Below are 19,083 nucleotides of genomic sequence, written 5' to 3'. Positions count from 1 at the left end.
ATTCTGGCGGGATGATGACACCTATGTTGAGTAATTATCTCTTCCAGCAGATGTCGGTCGTGCAAATTATTGAGCACATCGTACAATCAGTGCCTCTGCGCACAGTAAAGCGGCTACTGGAACAACATTTGAATGATAGTCTCCTCGTCACTACAGTGCTCATAAGCTGTGGTGTCAGCCGTGCATTTGCAGAACGCGTAGGTATTGGTAAGCGCCGCACCCAACCACAGTACCCACCGCGGTATAGCTCAGTGGCCATGGCGTTGCGCTGCTGAGCACGAGGTCGTGGGTTCGATCCACGCCGCAGCCACCGTATTCCGATGATGAGTGGAATGCAAAAATGCTGGCGTACTGTGCATTGGGCGCCCATAAAAAAAAAATCCCCGGGGGTCAAAATTTGGAGTACCAATCTACAACGTGCCCCAGAACCAGATCATTCTTTTGGCTCATAAAACCAGAGAATATATTTCAATTTTTGCCCTAGTCTACAAGGAAACAAGAAGCTTAAGGTAGGGTCAATTGAATGTAGGTAGGCATGTCTGAATTCTTGTCCATTGTGATCAGATATCGCGCGTTGGCGTGCAAATATGCACGTGGCATATTTCCTAGGTATACTTTGTGGCGCAAAATACATTTCTTGAAAATGGACAGAATAAAGGGAGACAGTGAAGCGCCAAACTACCAACTGTTTAATGACAGCCTGAACAAACGTATAGAAGAAAAGACAACTTCCGCTCGTGCGCAGGGAGCCAAGGTGTTACAGAACAACATGGTCATGATAACATACTTTGGATAAAGCACATTTCTATGGAATATAATACGATAGATGTATCGCTGACGTATTGCGCCACACGTATCGTATTGCGCCACAAAGTATACCTAGGAAATCTAAGCACCAACTTGCCGAAGAAGAAGTCCTTTTGGAATATCTTGCACGTGGCATAGTTTGCCACACACATGCTAACGTGTGCCTGACTAGGGGATCTCTGCGCGATGTTTTGAAGGAACGCTTTGGTTTTACTCTTGGGCAGCGTTTGCGACTTTTATTACAGCGGGTGCTGCTCTACAAGCCGGTTGGTAACCATTAAGTCACAGTGCCAATGCTGAATGGGAACAGAAACGATCAAGTGGGGCAATAAATATAATAATTAATCATACCGCACGCAAAAACATACGCCTTGTTATGTCTCGCGAACTGCGAAGATGACTGTTCTGTCATCTGTTGTTCTGTCGGGCACCCGACTTGCCCGACAGTATATTATATAAAGTTAGCGATAAAACCAAGTTACTGTACACATTTTTCTAAACGCACTCGAAATTCCTTAAAAAGTAGGGAATATGAAATAATTACGTGATTATCGCTTGATTGATTTTACCACACAGTCATACACATGAAAATGACTCGATGTATAGTAATTAGACAACTAGAGTTATGCAGTTGATCCCAATTGAAGATTGAAGCGCGCCATCCGATGAGCTTAGAACCTTTCTAGAAATCCAAGAAGTTGACACTCCTAATTATGGCAGCGAAATGAATTTAGGCAAATTTCGCGCAGCAAAGCGATACTGAACGTCTGAAGAGCGCAACTTTCACGCCGGTAGTAGACGCCCACGAGTGAAGTGATTTATCGTGTCTCACAGGTGGGTGAGCATCAAGCGAGCATTCTTATCAAGCCGCGAGCTCGGTTAACGCTGCCTAGATAGCAAGCCTGTGCACTCTGCTTTATGACGTCGTTCTACTTGGACCGAAATTTGCATTGCCAAGCCCGGTGTGGCGAAACCAGCGACGTCAAAATCACCGCGGCTTACCCAGGAGCATCCCATTAGGTTCTATGGCAATCGGGTAAGGCAGCCCAACACCACGGAGCACGTGCACGCGCCTATAGGAGGCCAGTTGTCTCGCTCGCTTCGTGCTCGAGCCACGAAGAGGCACAAGGAGGCACGCCGCTCATGGGCTTCTACCGAAGGCGTGAAAGTTGTGGTCGTTAGGTGTTCAGAATGGCTTTTCTATGTGAGACTGGTCGCAATTCATTTGACTGTCAAAATTAGCAGTGTCAACTTCTTGCATTTTCAAAAACGGTTATGAGCCAGCTCCTCGGATGACGCACTTGGTCTTCCCATTTGGGATCAATTGCGTGGCTCTTTTGGCTAAAACGTGGTTTAGTGTTACGTGCGTAATTGTTTAATTATCACATGTATAACTTCATGGTAATATCAATGAGTAGGAAATAATTTATTTATCTCATCTTTCCTTGTTTCAAAGTATCTCAAACATATTTCGTTAAATACCCGGTGTAACGAATGCCAACTGCACGGCAAATGTATATCAGCAAGAAGAAGAAGTAAAAACGCCGATTTCCCACAACATAACGCCTTTGCGAAAGGATAAACTATTAAAAAAACGAACCTCGAAATAATTTGTTATTTGCCGATATGTGTGATGATGTCATGACCAGCTACTTACGCCATACTCGTAAGGCACAGAGCTGGCAGTGAACCGCCACATTTCTTCACCATGTACCAAAACGACAGGTACTTTTCGTCACATCACGAACTTATTTGCAGCATCAAGCTTTCCAGTCCCGGTTTTTCGCTTTCTTTTTCACGGTTTGTTGGTGTACTTGTGTTAAACTGCCGTGAGACCTGCTTAGTGGGTATGGTGTTGGGCTGCTGAGCACGAGATCACCGGATTGAATCCAAGACACCGCGGCCGCATTTCGATGGGGGAGAAAACACCTGTCTACCTAGATTTTGGTTCACGTCAAAGAACGCCAGGTGGTCCAAATTATTCCGAAGCCCCCCGCCACGGCGTGCCACATAATCAGATAGTGGTTTTAGCACGGAAAACCCTATATCTATATAATTTTTATCCTTGCGTAAGCTACCTGGACGACACTTTTTGGAAATGTTTAGGCCTTATCTGACCTTTCACCATGCTGCTCACACTGCCAATGCCAAAGGTTTTCATCAGAACTCTCATATTTGTCACAACATTTTGCCGCAGCACAGCGCTGGCTCTATCAAACTCCACTGGCACGAACTTTGGCTAGAGCTCGCACATACCATACCGCCACGGCGACATCTACCGACGCATGACACTGATTAAGCCTTCGGCAGCACACCAAGTAAGGTCCGCATCATAGTACAGGGGAAATCGTCCATTCAGCAGATGTCAGTCACTCAGTCGCGCTGAAACTTTTCGATTCACTTTTTTTGAGTTCCATACGCCTAAATGAGTATATGGCCCACGAAACGTGGCGTTGGAAGCCTGGGCCCATATTCACCAAGAAATGACAATCATTCCACTCTGTTAAGACGGAATGACAGCGAAAGCTGACGACAGCCAAAGCTATCAAACGAAAAGCGAAGTGCTTTCACTGCCATTCCATCTTCGCAGAGTGCAACGGTTGCCTGAGCTCGTGATTTCCGTTCCCGTTCAGCATCGCGGGAACATTCTTCGTTGGTGGCCGTTTCGTGCCGGCGCCGTTTACATTCTCGTTGCTGTTCCCTCCGGCAATCCTCGTACGCACGTTGTTCTTCGGGTGTACGAACTACGCGTGTCCACCCCATCGATAACGCGGCTGTTTTTAGCATCAATACCTTTCCTGCTTATATACTGTGATAACCTTGATGTCACGCTATTTTTCACGGCGAGCGTTGTAATCTGTCCCGCATTTGGACATCTGCGCCACCGCACTGCACCCGTACTTGATCACTCACAAAGCAAATAATGAAACCCTTTGTGTATGGACTTGTTAGAAATCACTAGGTCTGTTTCTGTTGCCGGATGCCGAAAAAACTACGGTAGGTTAGTCACATACAGCTTTCGCTGTAAAAAGTGCTTACGCTAGAAATAGAAACGTACTAGAACGGATAGAACGGAAAATTGGGCTACTTGGTTTACACTAAACATGGTCCTAAGTAGCGCTAACTTTATATCTGTTCATATCTGGTTCAGAATTGCACCACGTGCGGATGCCAACCACAGCTTGAACGAACCACCGTCTTGTAGTATAGGCATAACAACACGATCACAAAGGAGATAGCCGAGGCTTATTACATACCTTGTAGTGCTGACACGTGCGTAACTCAGACATCTGTATCACTGATGAAAGAAGAGATGGGTTTCATGTACATCCTGTGTTAATGTATGCATCACTTTCTGTATGTTCGCTTTCTGGCTGGTTCCGTCTTTCGTGTACTAAAGCTTCTTGTTTTCGTGCGATAAACTTCATTTGAACGTTGTAGCACTTTGTGCGTGTCTCTCATCTTCCTTCTTGTGTTTCGTGAAGTTAGCGCTACTTAAGACCATGGATGCTTACTTGCGCTACAAGTGTTGTTACAAGCACATGCCGGCCAATCGTATTATGGAACTATTTGTAACGAAAACGGCCGGCCAATGGAGGGCAGCACTTACAAACAACAATTCGGGTCTTCCAGTCAAACATTAGGAAGCAAAATAAACGATTTAGGCTTGGCACAATGGTAAGCAGGACGAACACAGCGCTTCATTACCTTTGTATTAAGTCTTAATTTTTGCGCTGCTCGCCTGAAGAATAGAATGCCAACTTGCCCTTCAGCTAACCATCCTTCTGAAGTTTAAAACTGTCTTTACGGTCGCATTAAAGTCTCCTGACTTGCCATGAAAGAAGCACCGCGATATTAAATTAGGCGTTATCTGTCATACAATACAGAGACTGCATTTAGGTGCTACAGAAGAGAAAAAGAGTACATTTCGACATTTATGTGAGATGATACACGCAATGTTTACCCAGACACTGTGGACGCAGCTGCCCCGGTTTTCGCTATTAAAGTTAGCGAATAAATAAGCAACATTTTGAAACACTCTAAATTTTTTTCTTAATTTGGTTTATGACCTTTGAGGCAGTTTTATGTCAACCCAAATCATTAGAGGCAATTTTGAAATACGGCTGTTAACTGCACCGTAAACAACATTAGTGTTTCTGCGCGCTGTATATTCTCATTTAATTACAATTAATGCATATATTACGCAGTTCATGAACGTTTCAAGGGAAACAGGCACGTTGAGATAGGCATTTTCTTTACTTTCTTTCCGAATCGGGTCACGCATTTACAAAACTATTCTTCCTCTAGAAAGGTGCCAGCCGATGGCAAACAGCTCTTGCGAGCAAAAAGCTTTACGAATCGACCCAGATTCCCATATATTCCAGGGGCTACCTTGATCAACCAACAGCATTGGCCGCAAGCGTTAAACGTGTTCAACGTTTACAGCGAAGCTGTCTACCCTCCCATACATTTTTCAATGTCCGGATGGATGCTATGAGCGTCCCCTTTGGAACGGGTCGGTGGGTCGCACCACCAAGCTCTTGCTATTATACTTCCTAATGTCCTACCTAGGTTAAAAAATAAAAACCCCACGATGAATTCCCATAAACAAATTTTCTGACCCCATATATGTATTAGTGAACTTTGTTTTTGTAAGTCTCCGTTGTTTGTCGTTTCCCTACGTCTCTTCTAGTCGCCTCTTATTAATCTCTATTGCGGACATGTTTACTTTCTCCTTGCTCACACACTGGGCCTCAAAGCCCCGCGCCCTCTATGAGGAGGCAAAGCAAACCAGTAAGCCATATGCTGACACCTGGCGTAGCAGGAGGAAAGCTAAGAAACCACCCAATACATCCTTTCATACAATAATTACTAGAAGAACTGTGGCGCAGGTGTCTACAGGAGCGGCAATCGGGACGGTTCAGCGAGCATGGTTAATTATGGGAAGTAAAGAGATTTGCCTAAACTTCGTCCTTTCGCCTTTAAATGTCTCTTCGACTTTGTAAGTTCGTTTCTTTCAACAAAGTACTGCGCAATAAATAACTAAATAAACATTATCAAGGGCATCCACCGGCAGGATTCGAACACAGGACCTCTAGTACAGAAGGCGGACATAGAAACCATCACGCTGCGGACGCGTGCATCCACAAGCGGCATAGAACGCCATTATTAATTTCTTGCGGGCAAGCCAGCGTCTTGAGACGCTTGGCGCGTTTGAATTTGGACACCTCGACAGGTTGAGCCGCTATTAGCGATTGTGCGTGTTCGCAGAGTATTGTACAGGCGCGGTAGGGAAAAGCCCCAAAATAAGTAAACTTTTACGTTCTGTGGTGTGCTTTGTCTTTTTCACAGCTCCGCTGGTAGCACCCATTCAGAGTGGAATGTCTGCTATTTTTTGTCGTGATTGACTTTCCTTAAAGAACAGCCGTGTCTGTCCGCTCCTAACGTGACCGCCTGAGAACATGACGGGCTTCCACGGCAGTGTTGCAATATTGGCTGTCCCTGTTATCTCGCTTGTGGTTACTTCGCAGCTGAGCGTAGGCGGACATTTGAGTACTAGCGCCGAACAACGGGACCGCAGTTTTTTTTCTTAGTATGGTGATCTATTCTAATTTATATCCACCAGAATAAGGCAACTGCATTAATACTTATTCGGCCGAGGCTCCGTACTCGCCGCCGGATCGAGGTAATCCGCAGCCGTTACTTAACTGTTAGAATCGTCTCGGATTAGCCAGATGACGTTGGCTCCCGGGAGGGCGTACGGAGGTAGGGGAAGGGAAAGGGGGATTGATCGAAAACAAAAGGCCGACCGGGCCAGCATGGACCATTCGGCGCTCGCTTTCCTGGCCATGGCCCTTGCTAAATAAAGACGTACGGTCGTTCACGGAACAGTGGCGCATTGGCCGTGGCCGATAAGCTCGCAGCTAGCCGCCTTCTGCCTTTCCCACTGGCGCGCCTTCCTTACTATCTCTTGGCCTCATTTTTTCTTTTTTTGTGCCGTGAGCTGCAGGGGGTCTTGCTCGGGCATCGCGACGAATCCCAGTCATCGTGTACGAGGTGCTTTCGCGACTCGCAGAAACTCTCGCACATGGAGACGCGAAAAAGGAGGAAGAACGGAAAGAGTGAAAGGACAGAAAATGAAGCGGAGCGAGAGAATTGAGGACGCTGAAAAGACGAGCAGGAAGTGAGGAGGAAAAAGAAGGAAGAAAAAAAGAAACTGCGGTGAAGAGTTGCCTCCTATAAATTTGGATTGGGAGAACATTTCCCAGAAGTAATCCGCTCCAACGTTGGGGGATGTGTTGCGCGCCTAGGCTGCCTGCGCTCTTTCAGTTTCTCCGGCTGTTTGTTTTGTCATCGCGAAGAGCCCGAAAAGGGACATAGGGGACCAAGAGAGAGAGAGAGACGTGGCCAAGCGCCTCGAGCGTAGTAAAAATTTACAGTTGACGGGCAAGCTAAACAGCGACCGAGTAAAATGGCAAAAGCTAACTTAGACAGCAGCTACAGTATCTCGCGGAGCGAGGAAGAGAGCAAGGCCGAGATATTTGTGGGATCGAAAAAAAAAATGAAATAACAGAGACACAACCTTCGATACAAACGAGAAAAAAGACAGCAGAAGAAGGCTTAGGGCGACAAGAGGATAGGTGGTGTAGGTGGGGTGGAGGTACCGTATTAATAAATCAATAAAAGCAAACCAGCGAACAAAATGGTCAGCGCGGCACCGTCGGATGCAGCGCGAAGACGCCTGGCCGCAATAAAACACGGCGGAAGTGGCGAACGACACGGCTGGCCATAGCCGCGAGGCGAGCCTCTTCGTGCGGCAACAGCAGAGCGCTCCTCCCGAGGCCCTTGCCGCCATTGGCAAGTGAGCAGCGTGCGTGTGTTGGGAAATGGCGCTTCTTCTGTATCAAACCGGAAATATCCGGCGGAAGTAAGTTGTGCTCGTTTTTCACGGAAGAGCTATTGGCCTGGCCGGCCGTTTCCGGCGACCATGGCAGGCCGAACTGGGGAGCGCGCGGTCCGCGTTTGAAGCGTGGTCATTGGGGGCTGTCCTCGCGCGCCGCCCCGAGACGACCACTCCGCTGCCCGGCGCCGACCGGAGGAAATGTGCGAGCGCCGCCGCGGCGGCGGCGACACGTGGGGCCTGCTCAACGAGCGCGCCCCGAGGACACGCCGCTGGCGCGGAGCACCGAGCGGCTTTTGTTCTTCCAGAGAGTTGGCCAAACATCGCCGAAAGCGGAGAGTTGCGAACGTAGCCCTGGACAGGGCGCCACGCTTCGGCGTAACAGCGCCGTTTTGACTCAGCATGTTCCCCGGGTGTCGCTGCCCGCGCTATCTTCCACTTGCTAAGTATGCGATGTGTCAAAGAAAAAAAAATGAAAGAGAAACCAATGTACCGAAACACCAGTCGGGTGATACAGCTAAAAGTTTCATAAATAAGGTAAAAATTAGCAGCGCCCTTAAAGTGCATTATTAATAGAGGTTTCATCAGCACGACCGACTCCGTCTGCAATTGTCGTTACGCTCTTTGGGGTTCTATTCTTGTTGGTTTACATTCACGCTGGACTTTGAGTAACAGATACTTGGATATTACAAATTGCTCGTCAATACTTTTGTAATGCGTGGTGGTCATCCTGATTGGGTTTATTGCGCGATTTGCTTCAAACGAAGCATAATGTGATTAAACTATCAGTGAGAAGAAAGTGCACCGTAATGCAGTGCTAACTGCGACAGCAGGTGAAAGCTCTAACGGGGGGTTGCTGTGCTCATTCTCGCCCCATTCTTTCCGTTACGCCGATGAGAATGGCGGAAGTAGTCGTCAACGTGGTTATCCCGTCTTCGCCATGCCTCCTTGTCATCCTCAGCTTCACCTTCACCACAGGTTTAAGACAAAGAAAATTTCGCCCAACTTCACAGCATAGCTCGTGCTACACTGCTATACACTTCAAGCCACCCCAAATTCGCTTCTACAGGGTGTACATAATAACATGGGACAAGCTATTAAAAAGCACGGTATACGAGATACGAGGACGGCGCCAACGATGTTTTGTCTGCAGAGGTCTTCCAAAAACTGCAGTAGCTTTTCTATTATGTTTCTTCTTCTTCTTCTTCTCCTTCTTCATCATCATCATCATCATCATCATCCTGGCTACGTCCACTGCAGGGCAAAGGCTTCTCCCATACTTCTCCAACTACCCCGGTCATGTGCTAATTGTGGTCATGTTGTCCTTGCAAACTTCTTAATCTAATCCGCCCACCTAACTTTCTGCCGCCCCCTACTACGCTTGCCTTCTCTTGGAACGCATTCCGTAACCCTTAATGACAATCGGTTATCTTCCCTCCTGATTACATGCCCTGCCCATGCCCATTTCTTTTTCTTGATTTCAACTAAGATAACATTAACTCGCGTTTGTTCATTCACCCTATCTGCTCTCTTCTTATCACTTAACGTTACACCCATCATTCTTCTCTCCATTGCTCGTTGCGTCTTCCTCAATTTAAGTAGAACCCTTTTCGTAAGCCTCCAGGTTTCTGCCCGGTACGTGAGTACTGGTAAGACACAGCTGTTATACACTTTTCTCTTTAGGGATAATGGCAACCTGCTGTTCAAGATCTGAGAATGCCTGCCAAACGCACCCCAGCCTATTTTTATTCTTCTGATTATTTCAGTCTCATGATCCGGATCCGCGGTCACTGTCTGCCCTAAGTAGATGTATTCCCTTACCACTTCCAGTGCCTCGCTACCTATTGTAAACTACTGTTCTCTTCCGAGACTGTTAAACATTACTTTAGTTTTCCGCAGATTAATATTTAGACTCACCCTTCTGCTTTGCCTGTCCAGGTCAGTGAGCATGCACTGCAATTGGTCCCCTGAGTTACTAAGCTTGACCAAGGCTAATTATCTAATATAACAATTTTGATCTAGTGGCGTAACCTTGAATTTCGAAATTTTCTTTCTGTTAGAAAATCATATTCGTTTGATTTCATCCCCCCTTCGTAATCCTTAATCAGCATTTCTTTCTTGTGTTTTTTCTTGATACTTCCAAACACGAAGAAAAAAAAAATTCGGAAGCGAGCGCGCAGCCCGCACGCCTCGCATATGCGACAGCAGCGCCGGGATTATGTAACGGCCGCAACCTTAGTCTTTGCACCCGCCGCAGATTGCCTCCAAGGTACGACGCGCGCGCGGCGTATGCGCATAACTGCGCGGACAGCCAAGCATGCGCAACCACGGTCTGGCTCGAGGTGGAGACCACCGCTCTCCTCCCTTACGCACGCTTGATCACGTTACTTCCAGCAATGGGCGCGCCCCAAGCCACCGTCCTACTCGGCTCATTCTCGAATGCTTTGGCTCTCACCCGCACATACGGCTCGGGCCAGTTATTCTTATCGCGCTTGGACTTATTACGTACCACGACGGCGAAAATACGCCACCTGCGTCCATGTAATTACTATCGCAACAAAAGACTTGCGGACTTGCGGAAAACCTGCGGACAGGAATCTGTTGGGCCCGTTTTCATATCTCGTAGCCTGTTTTATGTATTCGCGTGGCCCATGTTAACTGGGACATCCTGTATAGCACGCCATTTTGACCAACAAGGTTGAGCCAATCAACGCATCTCCGTTCTGCGAAATTAAAGAATTATTCGCGACATAAACAGTCACTTCGTAAGCATCTCTGGAGCACACAGATCTGCTAATACATGAGAGCATGATATTCAATGGTTTCTCTTTTTTCCCCTTTTCAGGTGTTACATATGAGCGTACGTCAACAATCAGCGTGGAAGGCAACCCGAGAAGCCCTTGCTTTCTTAAAATAAAATGTTGCCCTCCCCCTGCCACCGGGATCCGTATCTCATGCTGGAGCGGCAATGTGCACCTCGGAGCGGCTGCGCACTAAACAGTGCACTATCGCGCAGCACTCGCTTTTGCTAATTTATGCAGGGTTTCACCCATAATGCAGATTCTGAGAGTGATGGCGTCTTTGCATATACTTCTGAGGCAGAAACAGGCAATATATAAGCGGACGAGGCAAACCTGCGGACTGGAAAGAAATTTTTCTCCAGAAAGTGGCGGTGCCATTTGGGGACAGTTGTGATGTTTCGTGTTCTGAAGGATCGATAATAGGCGTGGGAGAAAAATAAAAATGAAGAGCTTCATGGCATCTGCCGCAGTCCCATTTCAAAGATAATTTTATTTGATTTATTTTCCTTTTGAGATAGATGCGCCGGACGGTAGTCTACGTCAGAGCCGACTATCCTAAATTTTAAAACTTCCTTACTCAAGGTTTGTCTCATCTTCGGGTACAAGCACCGAAAACACAGTTCAATAACTATACGATGGCCGCTCATTATACAGGAGTGACAATCCAGGATATTATGCTCCTAATATACATCCAGCGAGCCATTTTATGCACTGAATGTGTTCACATTGCAGGAATAATTGCTTCAGTCTCACGTTTGTGTTTGTTTCCTGCTGAAACTTTGCATACCTAAGTGAGTTGCTTGAAATACATAATGTGGTGCTTACTTTATTTCCTTAGAGCCGTCCTCCTTATGTTCAACGGTTCAATGCAACCAAGAAATATACTCATGGACCCGAAACAAGGTGCGAAATAGATAGAATTGTATAACGCTCGGTGCATCAAGGAACACTTTGCATTTTGTTAAACGCTGGACCCCGTTGAAGCCAACAATACTGCCGTTTGTCTTTTCCTTATCATCAGATTTGCTTTGCCTATTTCCTGACTTGTGCAGAGCGTGGCTTCACAACAAGGCACTGCCTGCTCTCTATTGGTCCTAAAGCACGGAAAGCACCTTTTCTCTCTTTTTTTTCTACCTTATTGATATCACACACGCGCCCACTGTGTAAGTGGTTGTTTGTCTTGTATTTGCATCTAGAAAAAAAAAAAGCAGCACAGATCTCGCTGGCTTCCTTTCCCACAGCGCCGTATTAGGGACTGGTAGAGCAGGGAATGCACAAGGGAGCCTTCAACGATTCCCCAAGTCGAGCAGATGAGAACGGCGGAATGGGAAACCAGCACTGCGAAGAGCACAAATCCTCTTAGGCTCCCGTTTCCGCCGCACCTCGGCGACTATATAAGGGGATTTCCCCAGTTGTGGCAGCCTCCCGCGTTGGCCTCTATTTTAATACGATTTCCGCGGGCGCTAATCTCGCCCCGGACTAAATGAATCTAGATAACATGGGCTCCTCTTATTGAGCAGACGCTCGGCATCTTATCTAGAATTTCGTGCATCATTTCCTGGATTTTTCTTCTCACCCAGCTCATTTGAAGCGCCCTGGTATTGACTGACATAAGGTTCGTTATGAGACTTCAGTATCATACAGCGTGACAGTCAAAGTTGTTTTTTGGGAGAGACGGAGGGGATGCGCAGAAAACTTCGATAGCGAATGCAAACATTTCTCGCGCCGCTGACGAGTTAATCATCTTTGCTTTCTTCAAACGCCGTACACGATAACTTTCTTTTTTTGGGGGGTAGACAAAACGCGTTCTCGGATTGATTAGATTTTGGGAATCTAGGTCACGACAGAAATAGGCTCGTAATTGAAGTGTGCGCTCCATGGAAATTTCATTTAACAGTTGTGTTTTGAGGCCCACTCCTTCGGCTTCAGCATAAATAAAGGATGCGATGATGATGTTTGGTTTCGCACACATTTTTAAAGTCCAGGTGGGAGAATAACCTATAGATAACCCATATGTGAGCAGGTCCTCTCCATGCCCGTTGCCAGGATGTGCGTGGAATAGAAACGCTATTCGGCTTGCAAATGGCTCAAGCAACCGTACGGTAGATATTTCTTTTGTCATCGAAAAATATCCCGAAATATTGGAGCGCGTAGAAGAAAACGCTTATGAACTGAAATTACGAAATGGTTGAAAATGAAGTGAAACGATTATGTCACAGAGGAATAGAAAATATTCACGTTGAGATCGGTAAACATTACTGCGTGAGTACGAAGTTCCCAGATTCCATAACGGAGAGTTATGTTGGTTGGGTGGAGGTAAAACACAGAAAGTCTCGGTTGGCAACATTTTTTTTCTTGTTTTCCTTTTTTCCTGAAGTTCTTCTCCATTAAACGGGCAGCATACAGTCGCAAAGAGTAGCCTTTAAATCTGGCCTACATGACAGATAGCCTTTCATTTCCTTTGGCTCAGCCTTAGAGTCGTCACCCTTCCCGTACGTGGACCAGTGCAGTTAGGAAGCTGGATACCCTCCTCTCCTGCACTTCCCTCTTCAGTAATCATCCATGGGCACTGCTCGCCAGCTGGTTACTGCGTGGTAGTAATTTCACAGCTGCACAAACCTGCTGGCCGAAAATTGCAGTGCATGGACAACGCTTCGCTTTGTACGCCAGAAGGTTATTTCACTCATCTGTGAAGGTAGGGGAGGCCTTAAGATCTTCGGCGGCGGTCTTCATACTTGGCTCGCCCGTGGCAGTACTGTGTTATCACGGAGGGTGACGTCTCTCGTCACATTCCGCTGTGCATTAGAATCGAGAAATTAAATTCTGGTGTTGGGGGCTGATAGTGAATGAAAGACATACCTCTACACAAGGTTTTTTGCATGTGTCATAGATTTCAAGGAAAAGCCAAATCAAAATGTTTAACTCCAATCATGAAACTGGCTTCCCCTTGCGTTTGCTAACAGCGTGTTAACCGAATACTGCTACATACTTCCGACGTATATTGAGGTTTGCGTCGCTGTAATTTCGTCCTCGTAGTTTACTGCAGTTTGATCCCAATGTGTAGAAAATGAATGCGTCGGTAGCTTTAGTTAAACTCGCATATCTGTGCCCTCATCCCTGAAACAATCGTCAGTGCGTATCTTTTGGTACGATGATACTGCACGCAACAATAAACTTAAATCCAAGCTTTAGACTAACGGCAGCATTAGAATAAAAATATGATTGTGTTTTAATTCCTCGTTGCGGCTGTGTACGTTTCACGAATCTTAATATCGTTGAGCCAGAAGATATGTGGCGATAATTTTTAAGTTTTCCGCATTTTCTAAAGATCGTCTGGGGCATAGCATAATTCTTGCCCTTGAGCTGGATTATTCGAAGAGGCGAACGAAACACACAAGAAATCTAAACACATATTGAACTAACTAACAAAACTCACTAAGTAACTTCTTAATTAATCACTTTACGGCACATATTGCAATTTACGAAATGTAGCCGGTGAGTCCGCCAGACATATCTACTTGAACTGAATCACCAGGATGACACCAGTTTCGAGATATTATTTCCAAAATGTGGGGCGAAACGCATGGGCGTTCCATTTACTTTTGAGCCTAAATACATGAACAAGTGTGTTGTAAAAAAAAATAATAAGAGGGACAACTGTGCAGTTTTACGGCGAGTTTGACGGCGCATATATCTCGAAAGTGATGTCATCCTGAAGAATCATTGCAAGTTTATACACCTTGCAAACTCACCGGCTAGAATATGCGAATTGCAATATGTAGCAAAAAGTAATTAATTAGAAAGTTAATTAGTGATAATTTACAAAATTATTTGAACCTGTGTTGCGATGTTTCGTGCAAGCAATGTTCACCTCTCTGAATAATCGAGCTCAAGATCAAGAATCAGGCTATTGCAACAGGTGATTTCAATAAATTTCTGAAAATTTTTCAATATGATCACGCCAGTATATCTATAGAAAAACCTCCGCGTACATACCCGAATGTACTACGGACACTGTTTAAGGTAGGTAGTTCTGTTACGCCAGTTATACTACATTGCTTATGGACGCGCCTAGAGCGGGAAAAAGCCATGACTTCCAACGCTGTAATAAACATGACCACATTCGTAAAAAGAGGGTGGGAACACACACGTTTTTCATAACGCTTGGTTTTGACAGCGAATTACTTCCAATTCTGTCAGCAGACGGAATGCTCTATAGAGTCATCATAATAACGAGAAAAGGCAAAACACCGCAAAAACAGAAAATCATCAGCCATTCCACTCTGTGAAGGTGGATGAGCAGCGAAGCTGTTTAGCACACGACACAGAGGTGACACAGAATTTTGAACAAAGGCATGAACTAATTCACCATGATTTTTATATGCATTCGCGTGGAAAACTGGACCACCACCCCGAGGAGCCGGAGGGAACAGGACACGCGTGACGTTTCGACGCGACCGCCGCCAGGGGAGAGCGGAAGGAAAGTAGATACGGAAGCGCTTCGAACACCGACAAAGAGAGGACAGTGCGAAAGTAGCCGACGCGGGTCAAAGTGTAGTATCTGTTCTTATCAGCTTAACATGTGATACGGGTTCTATTTGGACCCAAGATATTTAACTTATTTTTGCAAGTTCGAGGAGCGCTTGTAGCCTTGCTTGCTGAGCGCTTGTAACCTCTGCCTTACGGGGATATGAGCCATTGCATTTTTCGCTTGCTTACGGGGGTATGAGCTGCCGCATTATGGCTTGCTTAAGGGGGTATATGAGCCATTGCATTTTTTGCTTGCTTACGGGGGTATGAGCTACTGCATTTTTGCTTGCTTAAGGGGGTATGAGCCATTGCTGATGATGACAGATGCCTGTTTTGGGCTTGTTTTTTAATAAAACGTACGCTGTTCTGTACGTTGTATGCGTGATTCTAATGAATGTACACACTGCTCCTTTCACTTTGCTGAGCGCTTGTAGCCTCTGCATTACGACCCAGGTAGCACACAAAGTCTTCAAAACGTCGTATTAACGGATTGAACGTCTCAAATAGATTTTTAACCAAACTCGTTGCAAGCAGGTTAGCTTAAAAACGAGAGGTGAATACGTTTCGAAAACTTTTCATAAGACTCGCCGTATGTGTTCAATTAGCGTACTGGGGTTTCGACGGTGCCATTCTTGGCGGGAGAATTCTACATTTATCAAATGGCACTCGTGGTGTCAATTATTGCGGCACTAGCATGAGCTCGGCTAAGAAAAACAAGCCTTAATGTGGTGTTGACCTCACGTCAGAAGACACGAAGGATTGCAAATGAAGTTGACACCGCAACAGGCCATGTGCACGAAGAAATGGTGCGCGAGTGCAGTAAAATTGAAACCTCTCTTTGTGAGTCAGACAATGGCTCCACCAGCGCAAATGTGAAACGATCGATAGGTCACTCTCATTGTTTTGCAAATTCATTCATACCACACACTATCGTCGAATGGAACCACCTGACATCGCACGTACCTACTTATGGATACGCAGCAAAATTCAAAGAGCTGCTACACACTGAGCCTGACCTAATTGATTTGTGTTAACTTCTTACGCGTTTTGTTTACACAGTTTCTTACACACTGCGATGTATCTTACCAATGGCATGTTAATTTTTCTCCTGTTTCATTTTGTAAGCATTCTTATGAGCTGTATTTATTAGGTGTTTTTCTATATTACGGGTAAAGAAAGGTATCAAGTTAAAGAGCGAACATCACTTTCGATGGCACCGAAGGAATAGATTGGCGCAGCCGTTACTAGGAACGGTGCTTTGCAGAGAGCGTTGCGGTGAATTCCACTATGAACACAATGTGCACAAAAACAATGCGCAGAAACCACCGTCGATGTATGTCACTACAAGCGAGTAGCCCGAACGAACGAGCGAACGAAAAAACGAGAGAGAGAGAGAGAGAGAGAGAGAGAGAGAACGAGCAAACGAACGGAACGAACGACTTCCCTGCAGATCAACAAACGAGAAGAAAGGGGGTTAACCGAGGGGCCTGGTTTTTATTAGTCATATCAAAAGAAGCCAAGAAACACTGACACCAAGGATAACATAGGGGAAATTACTTGTTCTTAATAAATGAAATAAAGAAACGATAAATTAAGGGAAATGAAAGTGGATGAAAAAAACAACTTGCCGCAGGTGGGGAACAATCGCACAACCTTCGAGGGAAATGAAAGTGGTTGAAAAAACTACTTGCCGCAAGTGGGGAACAATCCCACAACCTTCGCATGCGACGGTTTTGGGATCGTTCCCCACCTGCGGTGTCAGTGTTCCTTTAGTTCCTTGGTGTCAGTGTTTGTTGGCTTCTTATCATCTGCAGACAAACAGTACGACGACCGTCCCCTGACCTTTGATATACCATAAAAACAACCGCAGACAGAAAGCAATTCGCTTTCGTGTTCCTAGAACTCAATGGTATGGGCTGGCCACGCTTGGGCGCCTAGCTTGGTGTGATCGCTCCTGCTCAGACGCGCCAATCTTCTCTTAACACGCTGTAACCACAATGATGCGGCACTGACGGTGTCAAAAATGAAAGGGGAAAATGAAAGTCCTGCGCAATGCACAGTGCCAACTCCCAGCTCACCGCTGTTGCTTCAGACGGAGTGCCATCGAGCAAGCGAGTCAGCGCGCGAAAGAACAACGCAAGAGAGGGCGGCGTCTGGCTGTGCACGACGTGATTCACAGTCGATAAAAAGAAACGCGCAACGCGCACGACACGCACGACGCGCATACCCATCCCTCACAGCGCGGTGCTTCAAAAACCCATCAACTACCATCAACTACCATCAACACGATCCAACCTCACGCAAGGCGGCGATACCAGGCCGTTCTCGCATCGGTAACATGAGCAAGCGTGTGGCCAAGGCTGCCGTGTGAAACCGGGCTGTGCATAGTTCCGTAATTGCGCTCGTTTGGGCAGTCGCGTTTTGCTGACTGTTTTGGGTTGCGCTGTCCACGCTGTCCTTTCCCATGCAAATATTGCGGTGTTTTGTAGTCTTACTTTGCACTGCGTGTGCAGCGATTTATTTGTATGATTTGAACTTCGAGAGCAACTGAGTTTTTCGTTCGAGTGCGCCGAGCTGAGGGCACTAATTTGCTCTTCAAGCTCAATGTCTTGTTGCTATGGCTATGTGAGGCGCCTTTTCAGTGCCGTTGTAATTAAGGCGTTAAGAGCAGTATTAAGATGAAAGTTAGAGAGACAAAATGTTACTTTTGGGTGCCTGGCATCGGAATCGGTCGTCATGCGTGGTATTTCCGTCTCCCGTTTAGCAAGAATGTTTCAGACAAGAGAACTGACACGCGGGCTCTTTGTTAATAATTCATTACAAGTACGGTAGCGCAAGAGATAAGATGAAATGCCCGTCCTACTTCCTTGCCATGTGTTACATCGCACACATAGAATTTGGCGTGAACCACACCCTGCTGTTATCGCTTGCGATTGAGCTGCTTCGATTGTTTTTTGGCCCATTTTATCCCACGTGATTGGTATTTCATGGTTTTAAGACGAACTTTGTGCCCTATATAAGACGGCCGAATTCGATTTTCTTTGGCGCCTCGGAATGGCAGCAATATATTGCGCTGCTTGTAGCTTTGTTCTTGTTATAGTTTTTTTAGTTCGCGAATGGATACCGCATATACTCTGCGTAACTCGCTAGTGGATATTGCATTCATATTGCGTAAAATATCATGTTGCTCCAGGTAGTCACTATATTTTGCTGTTTGTGACTGGTGCTGGTCTCTACGCTGCGCGGCCTTAGCGGCGCTTAGTCGGCCTCCTGCCGAGTTCATGCGTGTGCCATGTGTACGCACAAAGTTTGAGGAGTGCTCGCGCGTTCTTTTTTTTTCTCGATTTTTGCGCTGTTCGTGCACTTCGCGCAACAAGGCATCCGCTGTTCTTGATCCTTGTGCAACAAATTTTCCAAGCGCACGTCAAACAGAGCATCCTCTATTTAGGCATTTAGGCATGTCAGTACACTAAGTTGATGGATAAAAGTGCATAGCATTTGCTCCTTAGAGTCGATGTAATATGGGATATTTGAACAGCACTTTTAGCCCTGTAATTGCGGAATTGATTTGTGCGGGATTAATTGCATATCTTGGTCCCTGCTTGGAGGTCTTAGTAGAAAACGTGATGACAAGGCGACAGTGTGCCAATAAATGAAACAATGTCGGACTATTGCTTGAAACTTAGCGTGGTGTCTTGCATGGTAGTAAGCAGTTGACAGGCGACATAAAACGTGATAAAACTTTAAGCTCATAGTGGCTTTAATTCTTGCTATATTGCCATGTGCCAATTGATCGTTCTCGTTCCGTCCACTGGCATCAATACAGTGGCCCCTGGGGAAAGGGCGGGAGAATACGTGGATATACATAGGGGCATCTTCCCACATCGTCTTTAAAGGACGTCCTCCAAATCGTTTAAGAAAGGCAAGAAGTCAGATTGCTAGCACAGAAGGGCGAATGAACGCAATTTACATTGTCGTTACATAGGCTGTCGCTAATTTCAGTTGAAATGCTTAGTATACCTAATGCGCAATCTATATACTATG

General features: G+C 46.0%; 1 pseudogene; it reads left to right on the top strand.

The window, feature by feature from the left end:
* Positions 1 to 15,039: 15,039 nt before the first annotated feature.
* LOC126547495 (U2 spliceosomal RNA) lies at positions 15,040 to 15,209 on the top strand (annotated as a pseudogene).
* The last annotated feature ends 3,874 nt before the right edge of the window (positions 15,210 to 19,083 follow it).

Source organism: Dermacentor andersoni, chromosome 1 (assembly GCF_023375885.2).
Source record: "Dermacentor andersoni chromosome 1, qqDerAnde1_hic_scaffold, whole genome shotgun sequence".
Classification (NCBI taxonomy): Eukaryota; Metazoa; Arthropoda; class Arachnida; order Ixodida; family Ixodidae; genus Dermacentor; species Dermacentor andersoni.
This window is presented reverse-complemented; position numbering and strand designations above follow the sequence as displayed.